The sequence below is a fragment of the Patella vulgata genome, chromosome 4 (assembly GCF_932274485.2).
Source record: "Patella vulgata chromosome 4, xgPatVulg1.2, whole genome shotgun sequence".
NCBI lineage: Eukaryota > Metazoa > Mollusca > Gastropoda > Patellidae > Patella > Patella vulgata.
Genome location: NC_065882.2, coordinates 29,961,126 through 29,985,374, shown reverse-complemented (window position 1 = coordinate 29,985,374; position 24,249 = coordinate 29,961,126). Strand labels below are relative to the sequence as shown.

The 24,249-nt window shown below is 35.1% G+C and overlaps 1 protein-coding gene across 1 annotated transcript in view; it reads right to left on the bottom strand.

Annotated features, from left to right (window-relative positions):
- Nucleotides 1-24,249, bottom strand: part of LOC130012428 (mucin-5AC-like) — a 539,248-nt gene that overhangs the window by 263,616 nt on the left and 251,383 nt on the right. Inside the window, exon 12 of the mRNA XM_056100369.1 lies at nucleotides 13,354-13,500. The gene's annotated coding sequence lies outside the window, so the exon portion shown is untranslated. The remainder of the gene's footprint in view (nucleotides 1-13,353; nucleotides 13,501-24,249) is intronic.

Here is a 24,249-nt window from a genome sequence, read left to right as displayed (position 1 = left end):
TCATTCAATAAAAACAATTCATAAAATTACATGAAGACCGCCACAGCATACCCATCCACGCTATGGTTATCCAGAGAGGGAGAGAGAGTATCCACGATTTATCATCTTAGTACGCGTGCAAGAGAGGCGTGGATAAAAACCGAAGGTTGATATAGTTCTTTCAATTCATATTTTCTTTTCTTACTACATAATAGTAAAACGATTTATCACAGAGCACAAAATTACCAACCCAATCCACATTACAAAATATTAGTTTCATGTGGGCTGTAATCAATTTTGCAACTCTTCCACAAAATAAATCACCGTTTTACTTCTACATACACTAGTGACGCCGACTTGTTTGTAAATTCGCCCCTTTATGTTGTGGACTTTTCTCGCGTTTCGGAGAGCCACGGTGGCTAAAGTGGGTAAGATAAAAATAAAGACGCCGGCTTGCTAGACACGATCCCTGCATTACCCGAGAAAGTTCATCTGGTTTCCCCTTATCAGTGGTGCAGGACGGCGGGTGTGACAAGGACAGTCGTCTTGTCGTTTGGATGGGACAAAAAACCAAGATCCTGTAATACATTGGCGTGCACGTAACAGGTCAATTGGCAGTTGGAATTCAATATAAGAGTAGGCCATGGTGCCGCCACACTGTATGGCATATGCCAGTCTTCATTAGCCAATTTCATTTCTGGCGTTTCCATTATTGTGACATTATTTTCCTCGTAAAGATAATCATCAACAGAGCAATGGCCGCGCTCTATTAAAAGCTTTTTTTATCTCCTCGTCTACCTGTATCTGTTCTTTCTATCTCTATTCCTGTTAACTAAATCACAAAATTTTAAGATAGCCATCAACCAGTGGGTCTGAAATATTGAAACGTAAAGGATGTTCAATACTAAGATTTAGATAAAGAGCTGGCCATTCTGACTATATTTCAAAAATAGATAATGCAGAGGGTCGACTGATCAGTCTCCTTAAGTAATACTAGGCATCGTTGTGAAGCGGTGAATCTCTAGTTTATAAATGTGGCCAAAGTATCATCGACAATCCCAATTTTAACGAATACAAATGACAAATGAGTTTTAAAACCCATAAAATACGTAAACATTTTCGGTCCAGACACCCGGCGCGGCCCATTGTGGTATCATGGCTACGTTCATTACTCTATCTGGGGTTCAGATTCTGATACCTTTACGGTACCTGAAAATAACAGTAGACCTATCATACACGAAAAACCTTATTTTAATCGAGTCATGTTACGAAGGTAACAGAATAATATACGTTTAGCTGTTTAGCTGTGACGGCTTCTTTGATAATCAAGAAGCTAAACTCGATTACCCAATCAACATTCATAATCTCCTGAGCACTAACACAAAGGTGCTAATTAACTGGTGACATGAACAGAATTTATTCCCATAAAAGTTTTAATATACAAGACCTACATTACTAATGTATGGACTATTCTCTTTTGTTTTCTGATTTTGTTTTAGAACATAACGATCTTTAACTTGCTTTTTCTCAAACTACCTAACCTCAAATGGATATAGCTCAGTCAATTGTATAGTTTAATATCAGTTATCTTTTAAAATAAAGCGACCGAACTGCAGTCGCCTTGACACGGACAATTCGTGAAACGGTCGGGTTGACGTTTGAATTATCGGGTTATATGTTGCAAATCTGAAGATAAATAATAATGTATATAGATATTCACACGATTGTTCAGTTCTCAGAATTTCAGCTTGTATGTATGCATTGGTATGTGTATGAAATGCGTTATTTACTATCAAATTATTTCTCAAATGTAAATAGATATTCACATGATTCTTCAGAATTTCAGCTTGTGTGTATGTACATGAAATTCATTATTTCTGTTATCTGCTATTATATTATCTGTTTCAATAAAATTAGTGAAAACAGATTTTTGTCGATGATCTTTTTTTAACCATTAGTTGTGATTCCAAATTTAATCCATACAGATATCAAAGTGCCACACGTCCCTAAACATGTGCTGATCCGCATGTAACGATATTAAATATAAATTGTAAATTAAATAACACTACACATTGTGCATAATTCTGCAAACTACGGCGGTAATCGAAATCGCGATCAAATACTCCTGTTGTTCACTGCCATCCATTATTGTTTAAAAACACTTCTTGATTTGAGAATATTAATAAATAATTAATTAATAATTTATTCAGAATGTAGCGGCGATTTAAAGGGCAAGTTACAATTTAACTGATACTAATCACCTATAGTAACAATACTCATTAGAAATTTATATAAGAAAATAATTTAATGCCCTACTGGCGTCGGGTCCAGTTACTGACACACATCAAAGATAACTGGCGGCTTCACTCAGATAGTGAGCAGTAGTCCAAAAACTGACATTTTCTTAATTAGTCACGTTTTTTCCAATTTCTCCCGCACGCGTCTGGCTAGTGATATGTTCGGATAAACTCACGTTTGTTTAATTAGTCACATTATTTTTGAATACAGACACAAATAAGGAATACTAACCAATTAACTTAAATACTCACCTTATGACTATTACTGACCATTTATTGTTATACCGACGTACAGTGCAAGTACTGACAGGTTTAAGCGACTATTGATAACACATATGTTTCTCACGAATTTCCATGAATAGTAACCACAATGAACATTTTCTAATTTATTTAAGGATATTCAACACAGAGGCCATTTAGTCAATACTTAGAGATGGGTTCTACACACTATCCATGTTACCGTGTCTACTAACAACTAATATCAAAACGTTTGATCTTGAAGTATTAATTTCAGTTTTATTAAGAGTTGAAAATAGCATTTTGGCCTCTAATAATTTAAGCAATATCAAATGAGCAATAACAGTCCAATAAATTCTAACTAGGTGTTTTATAAATAGTAGGTTAAAATATTTAAAGGTGTATATTTACAGGATTATCAAAATTACCATTTTACTCATAACTTAGAAAGGTTCGCTTACAAGTTTATTGATTACTTTTAATCTTGACCAACATCAGGGGATTACATTGTCTCGACAAAGGAGAAACCACAAACTGTTTTCAGGATTCAGATATAAAGGAAATCACATAAATTAAAGTCAATCTGGGCAGATTAAGTAGTTAATCAATTAATGTAGGTGTTTAAGGCGAAACAGCAGTTTATGGTAGATTTTACCTTAAGCCGAACTCGCTGAGAACTGCTAAAGGGTGAATCTGTGCACAGCCACCATATAATTCTCAGTCATCGTTGTTATTTGTACGTGTAATTAATTTTCCGACTATTACTCAGTATTACCGCGTTAAAACTGTAAATAAGGTGTGTTAATTAACAAGGGTGAAAAACTGTCTGAGAGGTGAGTTAATTAACGCTACGGGTGAAAAACTGTGCGACAGTGCATTTTCAGTAGAGGTGTGTTAATTAACCGACCGGTAAAAAATGAATGTCAATGTTGTGTATTGTTTAATTGGCGTGTTTTCTCGCTAGTTGCGGAAACTGCATCAAAAGGAGTATAATCAAGGACCAACAGGCTTTATCTGACACGTACGTGTGACATCAAAATTTGGGAAGTAAAACTGTTTTACTGTGCGTTTTATCATTCGACCGTGTGTTTTACGCAGGTCTTTGTATAATTAAAGGCAGGTCTTTTGACAGGCGTGTGTGCTCGCTATGATCTACGTTTCTCTTATGTGTCTTTTGTATTGCGTACCATATATATAAAGTTGAATTTAATGAAATAAAAATACGGATCTATCGTATACGGAAAGGCGAATGTAATGTTGTCATTTATAAATACCCAGCAGTCAGCGCCCAATTTGGATATCCACGGGAATATAGAGAGTAAATCCATCAAAAACAAAATAAATATATTTCTGCTTTATTACTAAAAAGACGCGCAATCACCGTTTGACATTTATTAGATTTATAAAAACGTGCCACATTGCGTAAATTGTGCATCTTACCATCAATAGCAATATCCATAAAACAGAAATCTCCATATTGATAAATAATACGGCACAACCAACCGAACAGTGGTAATTTCCACACAAATGATATATTTAAACTAAAATTACTTTAGCTTTTCACTTAACCCTTTCAATGCTAGACGTAAATCCAGTGCCTGTGCTAGATCCTTTTTTGAGGAAAAAGGTGTGTTTGGAACTAAATACCAAACAGTACTTATCAAAGCTTTTATGAAAATTCTTTTTGTGTGTTTGGATGGGCATGGTGTTGGGCTAAGAGAAAAAAATAGAATTTTGGAAATTTGCATAATCATGTAGTTACGTGACGCCATGGCGGCCATTTTGGATTTTTCATTTCTCACTAAAACTAACACGAAAAAACGAATTTTTCTCCATGAAATACTTATGGGATATTGTTTTTTTCATTGGATTTTGAAAAAGATATATAAAATGAACAAAAATATCAATAGCAGCCAGGAGCAATGCCACCACGAACACGCACACCACGTCTCCCGCTGCCATGACCACATGCGGATTGCAATACCTTCTTTTTACTTTCACTTTCACCCTCAAGTCCCATATCATTATCACTATAGTCAGTCAATAGATCTACGCGTTCGGGACTCAGGAATTGTCTACGTTTTTTACGATCCAGCAGGCCAGCATTATTATCAACATCAGAATTATCGTCAGAATCTACTAAAGACATACTACATACATGCAGGGCTATTATGTTCACACTGGGCTTGTTCATCATGCACGGGAGACATAGCCATAGACGGAAGATCGCGCAACAAATCACGCACTTCATACTACCAATCACTGTCCTGAGGCTGACCTTAAAAATATCTTTGTTTCGCCTAACGCGACCGACTAACTAAAACCACCCCCGACTTAAATTATTTTATTGCACTTTTCCACGATCTTTTTATTTTATTTTGTGTGTCAACCTGAAATATATCATGAGAGTTATTTCCCTATACTATGGCTATGGTTTGATTCATTATTGAAACTGGTTGATCAAGACGAAAGCGTCATAGGTGTCGCTTCTCAACAAAATGGTTGCAGACGAATACACGTCCATTCCCACGAAATAATTCTGCCTCTATGTCTGTGGTGCGTAGTTTTAAACATGACGAAGATATTTTCAATATCCGTTTTCGAGAAAAATGAAAGCACAACGCGCACTATCGTTAAAAACGTGTTGAAGGAGTTTCACACTTCAAGTTCGTGGCTAATCGTATGCGAGTCGGGCATCACGAAAAATCCCGATGTCATTGATTTGTTTGCCAATAAAGAAGACGAATGTTTCCACCCGGAAAATTATTAAGCTGTCAAATTAGCTCTTAAGTTTAATAAAAACTTTCAGTTCGTTACTTTTTACGTCAGACCCCAAATTCATTAAACAAAATTAATGAATCTGTAGTATACAGCTAATAAGTTTCTGTATTGATTTCTCTGACTTTAAAAAAAAATCTGAAAAAAAAACCGACCTACCGACCCTTCTCCTCGATTGTGGGTCGGGTTTGGTGAAACAAAGATATTTTTAAGGTCAGCCTGACTACTATTATTATCAACTAACTGGAAACGAATTATGTGTATCAGTACCCGCCTCAAAATTGTCCACACTGTCTTGGTCAGCGAAGATGCCATTTACAACTTCGCCAAGATTGCATCGTCTATGTTGTCACTATGCACTCTGCCATTTTACGGTTTGCCGCTTTGAAACATGTGGAAATAAGTTCTAGTGTATAGAAAATACAATAGATGGCACTTGCAGCTACGGTGCTAATTTTAGCGAGGGTCATGCTGAGTACCCGGTAATACCGGGTACGCGCATTTTAACGACATTTTATAATACCTGGTACTACCGGGTAGACGCAATGAAAGGGTTAATTTACATCGCATACAATCCAACAATCCTCATTCCAGAACTTGTAATTTATAATATATTTAAACTAAAATTACTTTAGCTTTTCACTAAATTTACATCGCATACAATCCAACGATCCTCATTCCAGAACTTGTTATTTATAATAGCCGCTTTTATGCAATTACAGAATTGTCCCGTGATCTAACATAACAAAGAAGCACATACGCCCGATATGACACAATCATTTTTCGACACATGTCTTCTATTCTTACGACTATACTTGGCGTTTATACTGCGTACCATATAGTCACGCTACTTATAAAGTTGCATTTAAAAAAATAAAAATATTGACCTTAATCTATCGCACGAAATGCAATGTCGTCATTTATAAATATCGAACAGGTAGGCCCCAATTTAAATATCCCTGTGTATATAGCGAATAAGCTAAATTTTCCGTATGTAAATATACTTTCTCGTAAATATACTTATTCTCGTAAATATACTTATTCTCGTCTTCCGACAAGTTATTATTTGTGTCTTCAAATTAATTTGTACCATTCAAATGTCAACCGAACCATTTCAGACTTCACGTCTAACCGTGATATTACACTATAAAATTTGTCAATTTTTTCTTTGAAAATTCTGACAAATTGGTAGCTCTTCGGGAAGGTTGATCATATTGCTTACCCTGTTTGTGTATTGTATGTTTTTATAATAGCTAGAAAATAATTTATGATATCTGAATACTTTCTGAAAGAACATATAGCTCGTTATTAGATGTTAGTTTTTAATAGGCCATTTTTTTTTTTATGATAGTCGGATATCAATCACAGATATCAAATATAAATCACATTAATAAGATGAACAGCCCAACGCAGCTTTGAAATGAAATGAAATGGGGTTTAACGTCCTACTGTTCTGCTCCAAACTGGGCTAATGAAGACAGGCATGCGCCATACAGTGTGCTATGAGGGAAATTTTGCCCGGACAGCGGCACTACGGCCTATTTTTATATCAAATACCAACTAAGGGATCTTTTACGTGCACGGCAATGTGTACATGGGACCTCGGTTTTTCTTCCCATCCGAACGACTATAACGAGCTATAATTATGTTCTTTCAGAAAGTATTCAAATATCATAAATTATTTGCTAGCTATTAAAAAAACGTACAATACACAAACAGGGTAGGCGATATGATCAACGCATCCCAAACAGCTACTAATTTATCAGAATTTTCAACAAAAAAAATTGACAAATCTTATAGTTTAATATCAGTATCTTCTCAAATAAAGCAACCGAACAGTTTTCCAATATGTGCAAATAAGCTCGCGCACGCCTTAAAGCTGCAATTTCATATTTTTAAGTTATATTTTTAAAATTTATTAAAATAAAGCCTTAAAATAGATGGTATCTATAAACCGTCCTACCTTGTTAAAGATTAATCATATTAATCCTATAAGTCACTATTGCCAGCTGAGAAATTGGCAAAAATATCATTTTCAACTTCAAATTCTAACGTTTGAAGGTAGCTAATGCATGGAGGCAATAGGAAAACAAGGGATGTAATTGTGTTATTATTTCCTGTGTCAATGATTTTTAAGGGTGGGAAATAATGCCCATGGTCGTATAATAGTGAGTTGATAACCTATTGAGTAAAAGACATAGAAATAATTATGTTTTAACTTTCTTAGAAAATATGAAATTCTCGCTTTAACATGTATAAATAGAATTGACAGCTGTCCTTGTCAGATCCTCCGTCCTGCACCATAGACAAGGGGGAATCACGCAGTAATATCTGGATAAACTTTCCCGGCCAATGCAGGGATTGAACACCCGACCTCCAGGCTAGCGAGCCAGCGTCTTACCCACTTAGCCATCGTGCCCCTCAACGAACGCAGCTTTGAAACAAACAGCATTGTAATTTTATATTTGATTAAACTTCACATTTCATTTAGACTTTAGACAATTACGTTTCCAACTGGTACGGAGAAGTAATTCAAATTTATTATTATCATCGGAGAGATGTTTTGCAAATAAAGGGGACAAAGTAATATTAATACTATAAATCAAAATTTTGTTACTATATATTATTATAGTGCGCCCTTCCATGTAACTTACTTAGGGACACTTTAAAAAGTGACAATTTAATCTTATGGACATGTAGCGTTGGTTAAAGCCCGTTTAAATAACTGTGTTTTAAATATTGTTTTTTTTTGAAGAACATAGATATATACAACATCTTAAACTAAATGGTAGATTATTCCATAAAACAGATACGCCCGTATCAAGAGATAGTTTGTTACTGGTTGCAGTAAATTTTACTATACACGTTTCTATGTATTCATTCATTCTTCTATTTACATGCCATAAAAAGTTTTAACCATAAATTACCTTATTTTTCAGTTTGCACGATTTTTTAAGTTAGCGAAAACAGTCAATGAATAAATCTATAAACAAAATTAACAACCGTAATTCAGACAGCAACTTCTAATACACATTTTGGTTGAAATAAATAATCTGCATGTAGCTTGTTAATAAGTTTATTACTTTATGACCCCAATCAAGTATCAAAACACCACATTTGTTACGCAACACCTAGAGGTCAACGTTTTCAAACATTCTGATCAATCAACCATAACAAAAAGATGGCAATGCTTTCTCCCAGTTTGACTGTATTTACAGGATACTAGTGCTCTAATATTGTATTTTAAAAAACAATTGGAAATGTAGACGGTGTTAATAATAAAGTCAAAGAAATCATTTAACCTGTACTTTTATATATTAGGATCACGAAGAAAACACAACAAGGAAGTCCAATCTACAAAGTCTCGAAAAATGATTACGTGTCATATCAGGCGGTTAGATCACGGGACAATTCTGTAATTGCATAAAAACGGCTATTATAAATTACAAGTTCTGGAATGAGGATCGTTGGATTGAATGCGATGTAAATTTAGTCAAAAGCTAAAGTAATTTTAGTTTAAATATATTATAAATTACAAGTTCTGGAATGAGGATCATTGGATTGTATGCGATGTAAATTTAGTGAAAAGCTAAAGTAATTTTAGTTTAATTATATCATTTGTGTGCAAATTACCACTGTTCGGTTGGTTGCGCCGTATTATTTATCAATATGGAGATTTCTGTTTTATGGATATTGCTATTGAAGGTAAGATGCACAATTTTGCAAGGTGGCACGTTTTTATAAATTTAATAAATGTCGAACGGTGAGTGCGCGTCTTTTTAGTAATAAAGCAGAAATATATTTATGTTGTTTTTGATGGATTTACTCTCTATATTCCCGTGGATATTCAAATTGGGCGCTGACTGCTGGGTATTTATAAATGCCGACATTACATTCACCTTTCCGTATACGATAGATCCGCATTTTTATTTCATTAAATTCAACTTTATATATATGGTACGCAATACAAAAGACACATAAGAGAAACGTAGATCATAGCGAGCACACATGCCTGTCAAAAGACCTGCCTTTAATTATACAAAGACCTGCGTAAAACACACGGTCGAATGATAAATCGCACCGTAAAAGTTTTACTTCCAAAATTTTGATTTAACACGTACGTGTCAGATAAAGCCTGTTGGTCCTTGATTATACTCCTTTTGATGCAGTTATCACAACTAGCGAGAAAACACGCCAATTAAACAATACACAACATTGACATTCATTTTTTACCGGTCGGTTAATTAACACACCTCTACTGAAAACGCACTGTCGCACAGTTTTTCACCCCTAGCGTTAATTAACTCACCTCTCAGACAATTTTTCACCCTTGTTAATTAACACACCTTATTTACAGTTTTAACGCGGTAATACTGAGTAATAGTCGGAAAATTAATTTTCTTTCGATACACGTACAAATAACAAAGATGATTGAGAATTATATGGTGGCTGTGCACAGATTCACCCTTTAGCAGTTCTCAGTGACTCCTGTTACAAAACTACAGAAATAATTAAGTAAAACAAATTACCGCCCTACATAATTGCCTTACTTGTTTTCAATTTGTAGAACAAGCATGGCGATTGTACGGCTGACGAAAACAGAGGCAGGCCACGCCCACACCCAGTGTATACCTTGTCAACCACACTGTCCACATCCGGCTAGTAATATTTCAAGTACTAATACCTTCTGACTGATTGACGTGTTTTCGCTATCAGTTTACTGAAAATATTATTGCTACACAATTATTATGTCTGATCATCAGGGCTGCCGACAACCAGTATCGCAGCACAATTTGCGATACATATTTTGTCCGTTGCTAATCAAAAATTAAAATCTAACATTTTTGATTCGAAGTAACTGCGAATCATTAACATGCCTGTCATTTTGGATATTGACACAAAGATTTATCCACATTTCTCAACGCTTTCAACGTATATATAAAATATCAAATAAATTTTATAAACAAAACGGAATTCTCCGTGTGACATTTTCTTCTCGAACTACCCAGACTCAATTCATTATACTATATAAAACAGGGACATAACTCTATGAATCGGGACTATTAAACCAGAAATAGGGAATCAAGTAGTACCACTCACGTTGCGAGACATGTCAATTTCGAGTAATTATATCAGTATTCAATTTGAAAAAAATTAAATTCAGTGTATCCCCCACGTATTGTAAATAAAATATAAAAAATAAATATGTGTAAACGTATTGTAAAATGAGAAATCAAAGTAAGAATTCCCGTAAACTATTATTGTTTATATCACGTGCGTCTAGTTAATCGAGATTATTCGTAAAATACCGTCTACATTCATTCGGAAATGTTCACAGCTACCTGTAGAAGTGCTAAAATTCTAAAAAAAATCTTAAGAATGAAATCTAATCATTTGTTATCAATTAAAATTAAAATAATCTTGTTATTTAGGTGTTTTATGTTGAAACTGAAAAACTGCTAATCAATTTTTAAATTTGCTAATCAAATTTGGCAAAATTGGACTTTTTGATTAGCAGTGCTGCTATAATCATCTGTGAAAAATTACCGACAGCCCTGCTGATCATGTACATAGTATTTTACTAATTAGACGAAATAAGTAATCCACAGAGTAGTTTTGTACTAAAAATGATAGAAAACTGCCATACCCCAAACAGTAACAAATGGACGAACACCAACCGATTCTATGTTGTTGACATAACATCAAGGGACATAACTACTTATGTCACTTGATCGTCATAAATAACAACAAGATGAATATTTTGAAGTGAAGACATACTTCTTTGATGGAGAGAACAGTTTTGTTACTGCTTTGGATATATATATTTTGGAACGATAATACTAGACTTTATAATACTAGAAATTATCTGGTGTTTCTACGCAGTTGTGCAAAACTTTTCAATAAATAAAAAAAAATGGTTGGTGTTGGTAGAATTGTTATTGTTTGGGGTAAGGTAGTTTTTCTCATATTTTTAGAGCAAAAGTACACAGTGGTTTACTTATTTCGTCTAATTAGTAAAATAATATGTACCTTAATATGTACCTGACTGATCAGACAAAGCCTACTTCTAACTGTTTAAGATGACTGACCATTGTAAATTGCATGTATTCTATGTGTGACATCACATCACACTGCATCAATCATTGGCTTCAATAGCCCATGCATTGTTTACATAGGCCGTAGTAACATAAACTGGTCTGGGCAGAATACTATTACAAAGACATACTTCAAACACTTTTATTTTTCTAATATGCAAAAGGACCAGTGGCTGCCAGGCAGGATACGCCCACATTTTGCAAGAGATGGATAGAGAACAAGCTAAAAACAAAAATGATTTTTGAACAATCAGGGGCCATAAGCCAGGAAGTTACGTTCGGATATGTGTGATTATCAAAATGAACCAAGATCTTTATGATAAAAACATATATTTAAAGTTTCATCCAAATCAGATAAAATATGTGGCCTCTAGAGGGTCCACAACCTTGATATACCATATTTTTACACAATTTGCATACAAGAGACGGCCATTATGTCCGTCAGTTTTTGTCTGATTTTCACAAAATTTGACCTCAACCATCATTAGTGTATATATGTCATATATTCACATGGTATTTTTTTAAAATCAGATAAAAATTGTGACCTCTATAGGAACCACAAGCTAAAAACATGATTTTTTTGTAAAATCAGGGGACATACTTCAGGAAGTTACGATCCAATATGCGCGAATATCAAAAAAAACCAAGATCTTTCCGTTATAAACATGCATTTCAAGTTTCATCAAAATCAGATCAAAGTTGTGACCTCTAGGAGGTCCACAACCTTGATATACCTGATGCTTACACTATTTGCTTACCGTAAGCAGACAATGTTCATCATCGAAATCCATCAGGACATTCACCTAATGAACGCCTACACCAAGTTTGAACATTCTACCTCAATTAGGAGATTTATTGTGTTCCAAAGTATTGACCAATCAAATTGCTTATCGCTCTGCTTACCTGAGCAGAAAATGCTCATTATCGAACTTAGTCAAGGTATTGATGTGATAAAACTATACAACACGCTAATGGCTTCACTCTTACTTAATTAGAACTAATGTTATCATGTCCCAAATCATCAACCAATCAAATTGCTTATCTCTGCTTACCCTAGGCAGAAAATTCTCATCTTCGAACTCCATCAAGACATTCACCTAATAAACACCTACGCCAAGTGTGAACATTCCAGCTCAATTAGAATGAGAGTTATTGTGTTCCAAAGTCTTGATCAATCAAACTGCTTATAGAAAATGCTCATTATCAAGGTATTGATGTAATAAAACTACACCAAATTTCATCATTCTCTCTTAATTAGAACTAAAGTTATCATGTGCCAAAGCATCAACCAATCAAATTGCTTATCTCTGCTTACCCTAAGCAGAAAATTCTCATCTTCGAACTCCATCAAGACATTCACCTAATAAACACCTACGCCAAGTGTGAACATTCCAGCTCAATTAGAATGAGAGTTATTGTGTTCCAAAGTCTTGATCAATCAAACTGCTTATAGAAAATGCTCATTATCAAGGTATTGATGTAATAAAACTATACACCAAATTTCATCATTCTCTCTTAATTAGAACTAAAGTTATCATGTTCCAAAGCATCAACCAATCAAATTGCTTATCTCTGCTTACCCTAAGCAGAAAATGCTCATCTTCGAACTCATCAAGGCATTGACCTAATAAATACTTAAAACCAAGTTTGAACTTTCTATTGTGTTCCAAAGTCTCGGCAAATCAAATTGCCTATCGCTCTGCTTACCCCGAGCAGAAAATGCTCCTTATCGAACTTAGTCAAGGAATTGATGTAATGAAACTATACACCAAGTTTCATCACTCTCACTTAATTAGAATTAAAGTTATCGTGTCCCAAAGCATCAACCAATCAAATTGCTTATCTCTGCTTACCCTAAGCAGAAAATGCTAAACTTTGAAGTTCATCTAATAAACACCCACAGATGAACCCATAATTAAAGAGTTTCAGCTTCTTCAAGATCTATTCTAAAGGTTTATGTTTTTTACCTTGTGTAAAGCATCATCTTCTGTTTTTTTACGTTTCTCTTGTTTATCTGAATCAGCTTTTGCAAAAGCTTCTTTAGCTCTTTCATATTCCTGTTGTCTGTTTACATATAAAGCTTGAGCTTTTCTTAAGTTGGTAACAGTATCATGCTATATATATATATATAAAAAAAAAATAAAAAATCATGACATAAATTATAATTGCTTGTTAATAAATTTTAAAATAACTTAATAATAACCAGTTCTACAAATTATAATAATAATAATAATAATAAGTCTCAATTTGTATAGTGCAAAAATACTTTATGGCAGTTTCTATTGCACTTTTTTCAAGTTTAAACAAAATCATTCACTACTGACAAGAATAATCCTGGTTGAAAAGATGAGTTTTAAGCTGAGATTTAAAGCTTTCTACAGACTTGGCCAGCCTAACTGACAAGGGTAATGAATTCCATAGAACAGCGGCCTATCTCAAGATTGACAGCCGGGACCATCAATAAATTTTTATTCGTTGATCGTAAGTTTCTAGTGGGACCATGTGTAACAAGAAGATCTTTTATGTATTCAGGAGCTTTGTCAGGCTGACCTTAAAAATATCTTTGTTTCACCAAACCCGACCCACAATCGAGGAGAAGGGTCGGTAGGTCGGGTTTTTTTCAGATTTTTTTTTTTAAGAGCTAATTTGACAGCTTGATAATTTTCCGGGTGCAAACATTCGTCTTCTTTTATTGGCAAACAAATCAATGACATCGGGATTTTTCTTGATGCACAACTCGCACACAAATTGCGACAAACTCACGTTTCAAACTCCCTCAACACGTTTTTAACGACCGTGCGGGTTGTGCCTTCATTTTTCTTGAAAACGGATATTGAAAATATCGTCGTCATGTTTAAATTGACGCCCCACAGACATAGAGGCAGAATCATTTTGTGGGAATGGACGTGCTTTCGTCTGCAACCATTTTGCTGAGAAGCGACACCTATGACGCTTTCGTCTTGATCAACCAGTTTCAATAATGAATCAAACCATAGCCATAGTAAAGGGAAATAACTCTCGTGATATATTTCAGGTTGACACACAAAATAAAATAAAAAGATCACGGAAAAGTGCAATAAAATAATTTAAGTCGGGGGTGGTTTTAGTTAGTCGGTCGCGTTAGGCGAAACAAAGATATTTTTAAGGTCAGCCTCATTTAAGGCTTTGAAGGTTATGAGTAGGATTTTAAATTTTATTTGTTCACTAACTGGTAACCAATGAAGACGCTTCAATATCGGAGTTATGTGTTGGTGTTTTCTGGTTTTTGTTAAGAGGCGAGCAGCAGAATTCTGGACGTGTTGAAGGTTTTGAATTAGATACTTTGGTAGCCCAAACAGTATTGCGTTATGATAGTCTATCTTAGAAGTTATGAATGCATGAACTAGAACTTCGGCACTTTCTGGGGTCAGATATTTTTAAATTTTACTTATTCTATGTAGATGAAAAAAAGATGTGGAACAGACGGATTTAATATGGGCAGAGAGTGACATATTTGAGTCCAAGATGGCGCCAATGTTTTTTGCTGTAGGAGTAGATGTGACATTTTCTTGTTGAAAAGTTAGGGTTGTTGAATCAATCTTCTTTAGTTGCTGTTTTGTGCCTATTATCAAAAATTCTGTTTTCTCGGGATTTAATTTTAAAAAGTGGGTCGACATCCATCTATGGATTTCATTTAAACAGGCTTCTATTGAATGTTTTGAACTGAGCTGGTTTTTAGTTTCAAAACTTATGAAGATCTGGGTATCGTCGGCATACAAATGGATTTTTAGTCCAAAGCGCGCTGCAATTTCTTTCAGCGGTTTCGTGAAGATTATAAATAACACAGGTCCTAACACTGAACCCTGTGGTACGCCACACAGCATAGGACGGGGATCTGATTTGGAACCATGGATGTTAACAGTTTGCTTTCGCTTGGACAGATATGATCGAAACCATTCAAGAGCCACTCCAAGTACACCTATTTCTTCTTCAAGAGTTACGAGTAAGTCGTTCGTATCGAGAGTGTCAAAGGCAGCTGATAAGTCGAGAAGGATTAGAAAAACGCATTGTTGTCGGTCTATAGATTGGAAAATATCACTTGTTATTTTAATCATTGCTGTTTCTGTGCTGTGGTAAGGTTTATATGCAGATTGAAATACGTTGTTGAGAGAATTACTTTCAATGTGGTCAAGTAGCTGGATTAGTACACATTTTTCAATCAGTTCTGAGATATAACTCAGATTGCTAACTGGTCTGTAGTTTTTCAGGAGATCTGGATCAAGACCGTGTTTCTTTAGTAGTGGTTTTAATAGAGCCTCGCCTAACTCTTCTGGGAAAATACCACTATTCAAAGAGCTGTTTACAATCAAACAGATGATAGGTAAAAATGAATCAATGTGAGTTTTTAACAGCCATGTCGGAAGGGGGTCGAGTTCACAGAATTTGCTAGTAGTGTTATGAATAATTTTCTGTAGCGAATCTTCCGTGATGAGGTCAAAATGATCTAGAGATGCGGATGTGGTAACGCGATATGTTGGTACTTGTGAAGTCAAGGAAGCTTGAACCTCCAAGATATCTGTTCTTATCTTCATTATTTTATCATTAAAGTAGTTGATAAATCGGTCGGCTAATTGACTGGTAGAAATATGGGTTGGTAAAGATGAATCAAATTTTTGTCTGTTCAGCAAACTGTTGGTTATTTGGAAAATTTTCTTTTGGTCATTGCCGCAGGTCATGATTTTTTCTCTATAGAATTCTGTTTTAGTACTTTGTATTAGTTCAGCTACTTTTTTCACTTCGGCTTTGTATATTTGCTTATGGACTGTAAGGTGAGATCTCTTCCACTGTCTCTCTGCTCTCCGTTTATTCTCGCATCTCTGATAGCTTCTTTAAACCAGGGGCATTCGGGTTTTACAACCATTTTCGGGGTGATTTTGGGTGCATGTTTTTCAATTATATTTCTGATTTCAGAGTTATACAATCTGACAAGATCTGAGCAAGAAAAATGTGATATTTTTGATGAAAGAAGGTGACTTTGTTTAATAAAATAAAACCAAGTACGAACAATCCAAACCATAAGACAGAATTCAAAGTCCTAAAAAACGTTATAGGCAAAATAGTGTATTAAAGCAAAATAGTGTAATCTGCAAATGGACTGCTCCTCGTGTACAAAATACACGACAAACAGTGGTAACAGGTGTCCAGAAGAGTAAGCTTACCCTGCCTGGTGCCACACCCGCCATAGCTGCATCCAAACTATTAGGCGAAATGTCGGTAAAATAGCGTGATTGGCCAATGAACTATCGGTATGCAAAATGCACGCGATGTAGTAGACATTATCAGGGAGATAGTAATAGTATACGTGTCAATTAAATATATCTAGAATAATAGCCGAGAGAGACACGTTATATTTACCAATCAAATCAATATGACAGCTAATAACTTTTTAAAGGTTTTAATAAGTTTAGTGCGCAAGTATCCTTGTAGTTGAAGCTTAGATGACAAATGCCTCGATCTACTTAAAAAATCAGAATAAAAGGAACAAGCTCTCGCGTAACGAATTAGCTGAGACAAAAACACTCCATCAGCTGGTGATATTGGAATGTTACTACTAATAAATGGAAAGTTAACAATCGGAAAGTCTTAGTCATCACGTTTATCGTACAATTTAACACTCAGTTTATGGCAATTGTCAAAATCGAGACGCAGATCCAAGTAGGAAGCGTAATTGTCACTGTCAGTGGTGTTTTTAATTTCGAGCTCATCAGGATATATGAATTCTACATAATCACTAAATTTAGGATTATTAAGTGATAAAACGTCATCGATATATCGATAAGTGAAATTAAAAAGTCTGACTGATCGTTTATTAGTTTTTACGAGCGTCTGTATGTAATCGGCTTCGTACGAATAGAGAAACAGATCAGCAAGCAAAGGTGCATAGTTGGTGCCCATGGGGATGCCAACCACTTGCTGATATATTTCCCCTCCAAATTGGGAGCCACGGTGGCTAGGTGGTTAAGACGCTGGCTCGCTAGCCTGGAGGTCGGGTGTTCGATCCCTGCATTGGCCGAGAAAGTTCATCTGGATTTTCCGACGTGGTTTCCCCTTGTCAGTGGTGCAGAACGGAGGGCCTGACAAGGACAGCTGTCTAGTCCTTCAGATGAGACGAAAAACCCAGGTCCAGTGTATACATTGGAATGCACGTAAAAGATCCCTTTGCAGTTGGAATTTGATGTAAGAGTAGGCGATAGTGCCGCTGCCCGGGCAAAATTTCCCTCATAGTACACTGTATGGCGTATGCCCGTCTTCATTAGCCCAGTATAGAAGCAGAACAGTAGGACGTTAAACCCCATCTCATTTTTTTTTCACCCCTCCAAATTCAACAAAGATGTTATCAATTAAAAAATCCAACATCTGAATTATCTTGATGGCCTTGAATTTGTTTTTGGAATCACTGTGATTCTTAACGAAATATGTAGAATTGTAATTTACAACCAAATATTGATATCTAGCAGTACCTGATTTAGACGAAAAGACACTGTGAATAATGTCTTTCAACCAGGCTTTTAATTTACTATGGGGAATTTTAGTGTACAAATTAGAAAAGTCAAACGTTTGAATAGACGAGACTGAAGCAAGGGATCTAGATTGTAAACCATCAAGTAATTCTTTGGAATTTTTCAATATCCACATTTGATTTATACCACTATGAGAGTATATGTTGTCACAGTATTTTTGAATACCCTCTTTAACAGCCGTAAGTAGAGATGTCAATACTTTTGAAAGTGGTTTTGTGGAACAACGGGATGAACCTGCTATAAAACGTTGCTTGTAGGGATTTTTATTAGTTTAGGTATCCAATATAACAAGGGCAAATCTGTATAGGTATCTCCACACGGAGTACCAAATGAAGTGAGTACAGATTTGTGATTGGATATAATTTCATTCTTACTAAGAGTAGATCGTTTATATGTAGCACTGTCGATTGGTTTCCCAAAATTAAGTTCTTTACATATAAACACTACGTTAATATCTTCGGTAAACAATTGATCATCGATTGTTTTGTATTTTCTATATTTTATTATAGTAGGCTTATGCGATGGAATTGTAAAGAATGGCAAACCAAAAAGAACAGCATGGTGGTCGCTAAGACAGGGGTCGGTTATGAATAGATTTTGAATATTTTGTTCGCAAGTTCCAGTGAAAACCAGGTCAAGTGTATGGCCATGACTATGTGTAGGTTGGTTAACATGCTGGATTAATCCAAGCGATTCAGTAAAGTCAATAAACCTTCGATCTGTAGAATCTTCAGGGTCGTCGATGTGAAAATTGAAATCGCCACATTGCTTGTTAATAAATTTTAAAATAACTTTATAATAACCAGTTCTACAAGAAATTTAATGGTGTTACTCATTCTGTATCTTGGACAGTATTTAATGATAACATTGAATAAGTACCATTTGAACACTTATAGTTATAGAGTTTTTTTTGTACCAATCGGCCAAGTCCCCCAATTGAGAAGGTCAGTATACTAGCACAGCAAACTGATAATCTTTTAACTGATGATATTAAAGGGGCATTATGTAAGATTAAAGAGCTAATAAATAGATAATAAATATTTAAAAAATAGATAATGAAAAGGGAATATGTTGAAAATTTCAGTCAAATTACTTCACTCTGAGCAGAGTTATCGTCATTAGAAAAACAGTGTAGCCTTGATTGTCATTAAATCAAATCATTTAAATTAAATCATCAATTGTCAATTGTGACCGGCCACAGCTAAATGAGTCGAAATGCGCTTGAATCAATAATAAGATAAAGACAAAATAAGTGAAAATATTGATTTTGATCGAAATTAAGATTTTCACAAAAATGAGTCTATAAATAAACTATCTATCGAACAAAAGATCAAAATAGCAATAAAACATTTTAAAACACTTGCATTTGAACGTTTTGTAAGAGTACCGTATTCTTAAATCTGTCCTATTTCTTAAAATTCTCGGCGAAACTAGTTATTTTTCTTGCTCGCAGCGGGACGACCGGTCATTCCTCTTGCATAATAATTGGCATCGTTGTAAAGAGGAGCATCTCTAGTTTACAAATATGATCAAAATATTGTCGATGAATTGATTTTGAACAGATACAATCAAGTTTTAAAACCTCCCCAAAATATAAATAAACTCTGCCTGTTGCCATGCTGTCTACACAACTCGTTTGCTGATTGGCCCAGACACCAATATAAATTGCCATTTAGTGTTAATCGAAACCACAGGGCTGATTATGTAAATTAATCGACAAGTGGGTGTGTGTCATTGAGTTATACTATTTTAATTAAAATACTAATCAACTGTCGCCGGTCAATGATAAAGCTGTCAACAACTCATTATTTACTCCGAATAATTAATCTAAGTGGTGATTATTTGATAGCTGAATTCCGATTACTGTCGCTTTTTCAGTCAATTTTTGTTCAATTCAAACAAACTATACATCAAATTGAAGGTAATGAGTTCGAGAATGTGGAAAACTCAATTTTCAAAATTTCCCCATTGTGACTCAGTATGCTATGGGGGGTCACAATTAAATCTGTAGAAAATCTGAAACATCCCATGGCATCGAGAGTTGATTATGGTCATGGTAAGTTAATTAATGTCTAATCAATAATTTATATAACATTGAAGGCCTGAAGAAAGATTTGTAATAGGCAGATATAGCTCCTATATAATGCCTGTTTAATTATTAACATTACATTTTGTAAATGTCATTTTTACTATTTACAGAACTCTTTGCGCTCAAACATGGATAATGAGGTCTATGAACATGAGTGTTAAACACTGCTCACAAAGAAAGTATTACAAGCCAACAGTGAGGCTGATGTCCCCCGTTGAAATCCCAAAAATAAATAAATAAATAGATGACACATATTAATTAATCGCACATTTATTTTTTTCAAAAGTATCAAGCAATCAAACCGATTATCAACTATACACTAAGTTTCATCACTCTCTATCAGATAGAATCAAATTTATCTTGTCCCAAAGCATCGACCAATAAAATTTCTTAGCTCTACTTAATTTAGCTTGAAATGTTAATCATTGAACTCAGTCAACAGGGCTCTATAAAAGTTGAGTGTGCCTGCGCACACCCATGAAAATGTGCCTGCAGGGTCATACTGAAACACAGGGATGTAGCCATGATTTGGTGAGTGTTGTAAAAATATATTTGGCTAGCGGAACGAGGCCCAAAATTTTTTGGGAAGGGGGGGGGGGGGGCGTGGTCTTTTATGAAATTAAACCCTTCTTGGTGTATTTTCAGAGCATCTGCTGCCTTTTGTATTTGGTTCAGTGCAAATCAAATTTCCATTTATATATTTAAATTTTACCAAATTCACTTAATTTTCATCAATGATACAGGGATCTAAAAACTTTTTGACACAACCCGACCGAGCATAAAATTGTCCCGCCCCACTCTGTTTCTCTGGATAGATAAGTTGAGGACCTTTCGGTATTTGTTGTTTTGTTGGCTTTTTTTTTTTTCAAATATTACTTTATTACTTTGAGATTAAAAATTAAAACGATTCTTAAAACGGTGTTTGTGTTTTATTTGAGTACAACGAATTATGACAATAGGTAGATATTGATAATTAAAACACGTTGTATTATTTGACTTGTTTGTAAAGTTGTTGTACGTGTCTCACGAATATTATTATTATTACGGTGGAATGAGAATCAGGTCAGACAGAAACTGAGAAAGCTCTCATCGTCCTCCTAGTCCTACTCTCGGGCTGTAGCAAATCCACGGTCAACACAGGTAAGAAATAAAATAAGAAACATTGTGAAAATTTGCAGGCGCGTGTGGCACAATTACGACATTCAAACCTTTAACATTGGAGTGCCGTAAATTGGTCTGGGTGACCTATTTACGGCAAATAAACAAATATAAAGACAGTAGAATAATTGTAAAATGAATAGACCTAGGCCTACACATCTTCTAAGTATAAATAAACAAAATACCAATACATTTTTCGTTAAACTAATTTGGGATGATAGGGTCTACTACGGCACACAAAAATAAATTATGCCGTGACAGACATGGTTTGCGTACGTCGGCTTTTACCATGGCTTTGCCGAATTGCCGTCGTAAATTTAGAGCGCCAAGTTTGTGTACAGAGAAGGACGAATCGGTTTAAATACGACTGGGTGGCAAAAAATAGTGCCGGGCGCAGGCGCCGCCCGGCGTGGCTACATCTTTAAAAATGTGCCTGCAAAAATTTTTTTTAAAACAAATGTGCCTGCGCACGCCGTGCGCGGAAATATTGATGCCTGTCAGTCAAGACATTCATCTAATGAACAGCTACATCAAGTTTCAACATTCTACCTTAATTTTAAGCAGAGTTGTTATGTTCCAAAGTCTTAATCAAATTGCTTATCGCTCCTTATCCTAAGCAGAAATATCTCATCATTGAATTTAGTCAAGGTAATGATATAATGAATATATACTCGGAGTTTCATCCCTCTTGCTTAATTATAACCAAAGTTATCGTGCCCCAATGCATCAACCAATCAGATTGCTTATCTCTGCTTACCGTAAGCAGACAATGTTTATCATCAAACTCCATCAAGGCATTCACCTAATAACGCCTACACTAAGTTTGAACATTCTACCTCAATTATGACCAAGATGGCGACAATGTAATTCAAGAGATTGTATCTTGAATTTTTTTTTAGATAATTTCTTGTCATTCCTTGGACAAAAATGGATTAACCAGCGGCTGCCAGGCAGGATACACCCACATTTTGCAAGAGATTGTACAATCAGGGGCCATAATTCAGGAAGTTATGATCCGATACGCATGAATATCTAAAGAAACCAATATCTTTGGGTTATAGACATGTATTTCAAGTTTCATCAAAATCGGATCAAAATTGTGACCACAACTTTGATATACCAGATGTTATACACTATTTGCGTACGAGGGGCGGCCATTTTGTCTGGCAGTTATAGTCCGACTTTCACGAAATTCAACCTCTGCCAAAATTACAGTGTAACGGTGATATATATGAACGTTTTTTTAAATCAGATAATAATTGTGACCTCTAGAGGGACCTGAAGCTAAAAAAGTGATTTTTCGTAAAATCAGGGGCCATAATTCAGGAAGTTACGATCCGATATGTGCGAATATCGACAGGAACCAAGATTTTTGGGTTATAAACTTACATTTCAAGTTTCATCAAAATCAGAAGAAAATTGTGACCTCTAGAGGGATTACAACATTAATATACCTAATTTTTACGCGATTTGAGTACGAGGGGCGGCCATTTTGTCTGTGAGTTTTGAGCTGATTTTTACGAAATTCGAATTCAACCATCCTTAGGGTGTAACGGTGATATATTCAAACAGATTTTTTAATCAGATAAAAATTATGACATCTATTGGGTACACAAGCTAAAGATAGGTTGCCAGGCAACCAAACATACGCCCACAGCAGCTAAATTGTCCGAGCGGTCGACAAGGGTTGTCGCATATTTATTCCTTTGTAGGTAATTGGGGACTTTACAAGACAGTTCCATACAGATCAGATTATAATTTTTGCCGTTTGGAGGTTCACAAGGTTCTACAAACTGAAACAAGGGTCTGAACTCTGGAAGTAATCTACAGAAATTGTTAAAATTTGACAGGCTTTTTCGTTTTACTAATCTAAATAATGCATATAAATTTCATACAAATCAGATGATCACGTTTGTCATTCAAACATTCACTAAGGTTCACAACCGCCATAACTCTAGAAATTATTGACGGAAATTGCTGAAATTCAATAGACCTGTTTCACAAATTAAAATGATGCATATAAATTTCATCAATCGAGCATTAACAAGGTTGAACAAAGTGAAACAAGGGCAATAACTCCAGAAGTAATAAACGCAAATTGCTGAAATTCAATAGGATTCTTCTCTTTACTAATTTAAATGATGCATGTAAATTTCATACAGATCGGATGATAACTTTTGGCGTTAGAGTGTTCACAAGGTTCAATAAAGTTAAACAAGGGCCATAACTCTAGACGTAATGAACAGAAATTATTGAAATTAAATTGGCTTCTTCATTTCACTTATTTAAATCATACATATAAATTTCAGAAAGATTGGGTGATATTTTTTGGCGCTAGAGCGTTCACAAGGCTCAATAAAGTGAAACAAGGGCCATAACTCTAGACACAATAAACAGAAATTGCTGAAATTCAATAGGCTTCTTCGTTTCACTAATTTAAATAATGGATATAAATTTCAGAAAAAAAGGATGATAACTTTTTGGGTTAGAGCGTTCACAAGGTTAAACAAAGTGAAACAAGGGCCATGACTCTAGAAGTAATAAACGGAAATTGCTGAAATTCAATGGGCTTCTTCGTTTCCCTAACTTAAATATTGCATATAAATTTCACAAAGATCGCATGTTAACTTTTGGCATTAGAGTGTTCACAAGGTTCAATAAAGTGAAACAAGGGCCACAACTCTAGACGTAATAAATGAAAATTATTGAAATTAAATTGGATTCTTCATCTCACTAATGTAAACAACATATATCAATTTTAAAACAACTGGATGATAACTTTTGGCGTTAGAGCGTTCACAAGAAATTGTGGAGGACGGACAGACAGGGGCGACAACAATATACGTCCACATTTCTATGTGGGCGTATAAAAATGCAATTTTTCGTACAATCAGGGGCGAATATCGAAAGGAATTGTGACCTCTATAGAGTCCACAACCTTGATATACCATATATTTAAGCTATTTGAGTACGATGGGCGGCCATTTTGTCGGTCAGTTTTGGTCCGATTTTTACGAAATTCGAACTCAACCATCCTTAGGGTGAAAATGAAGTTA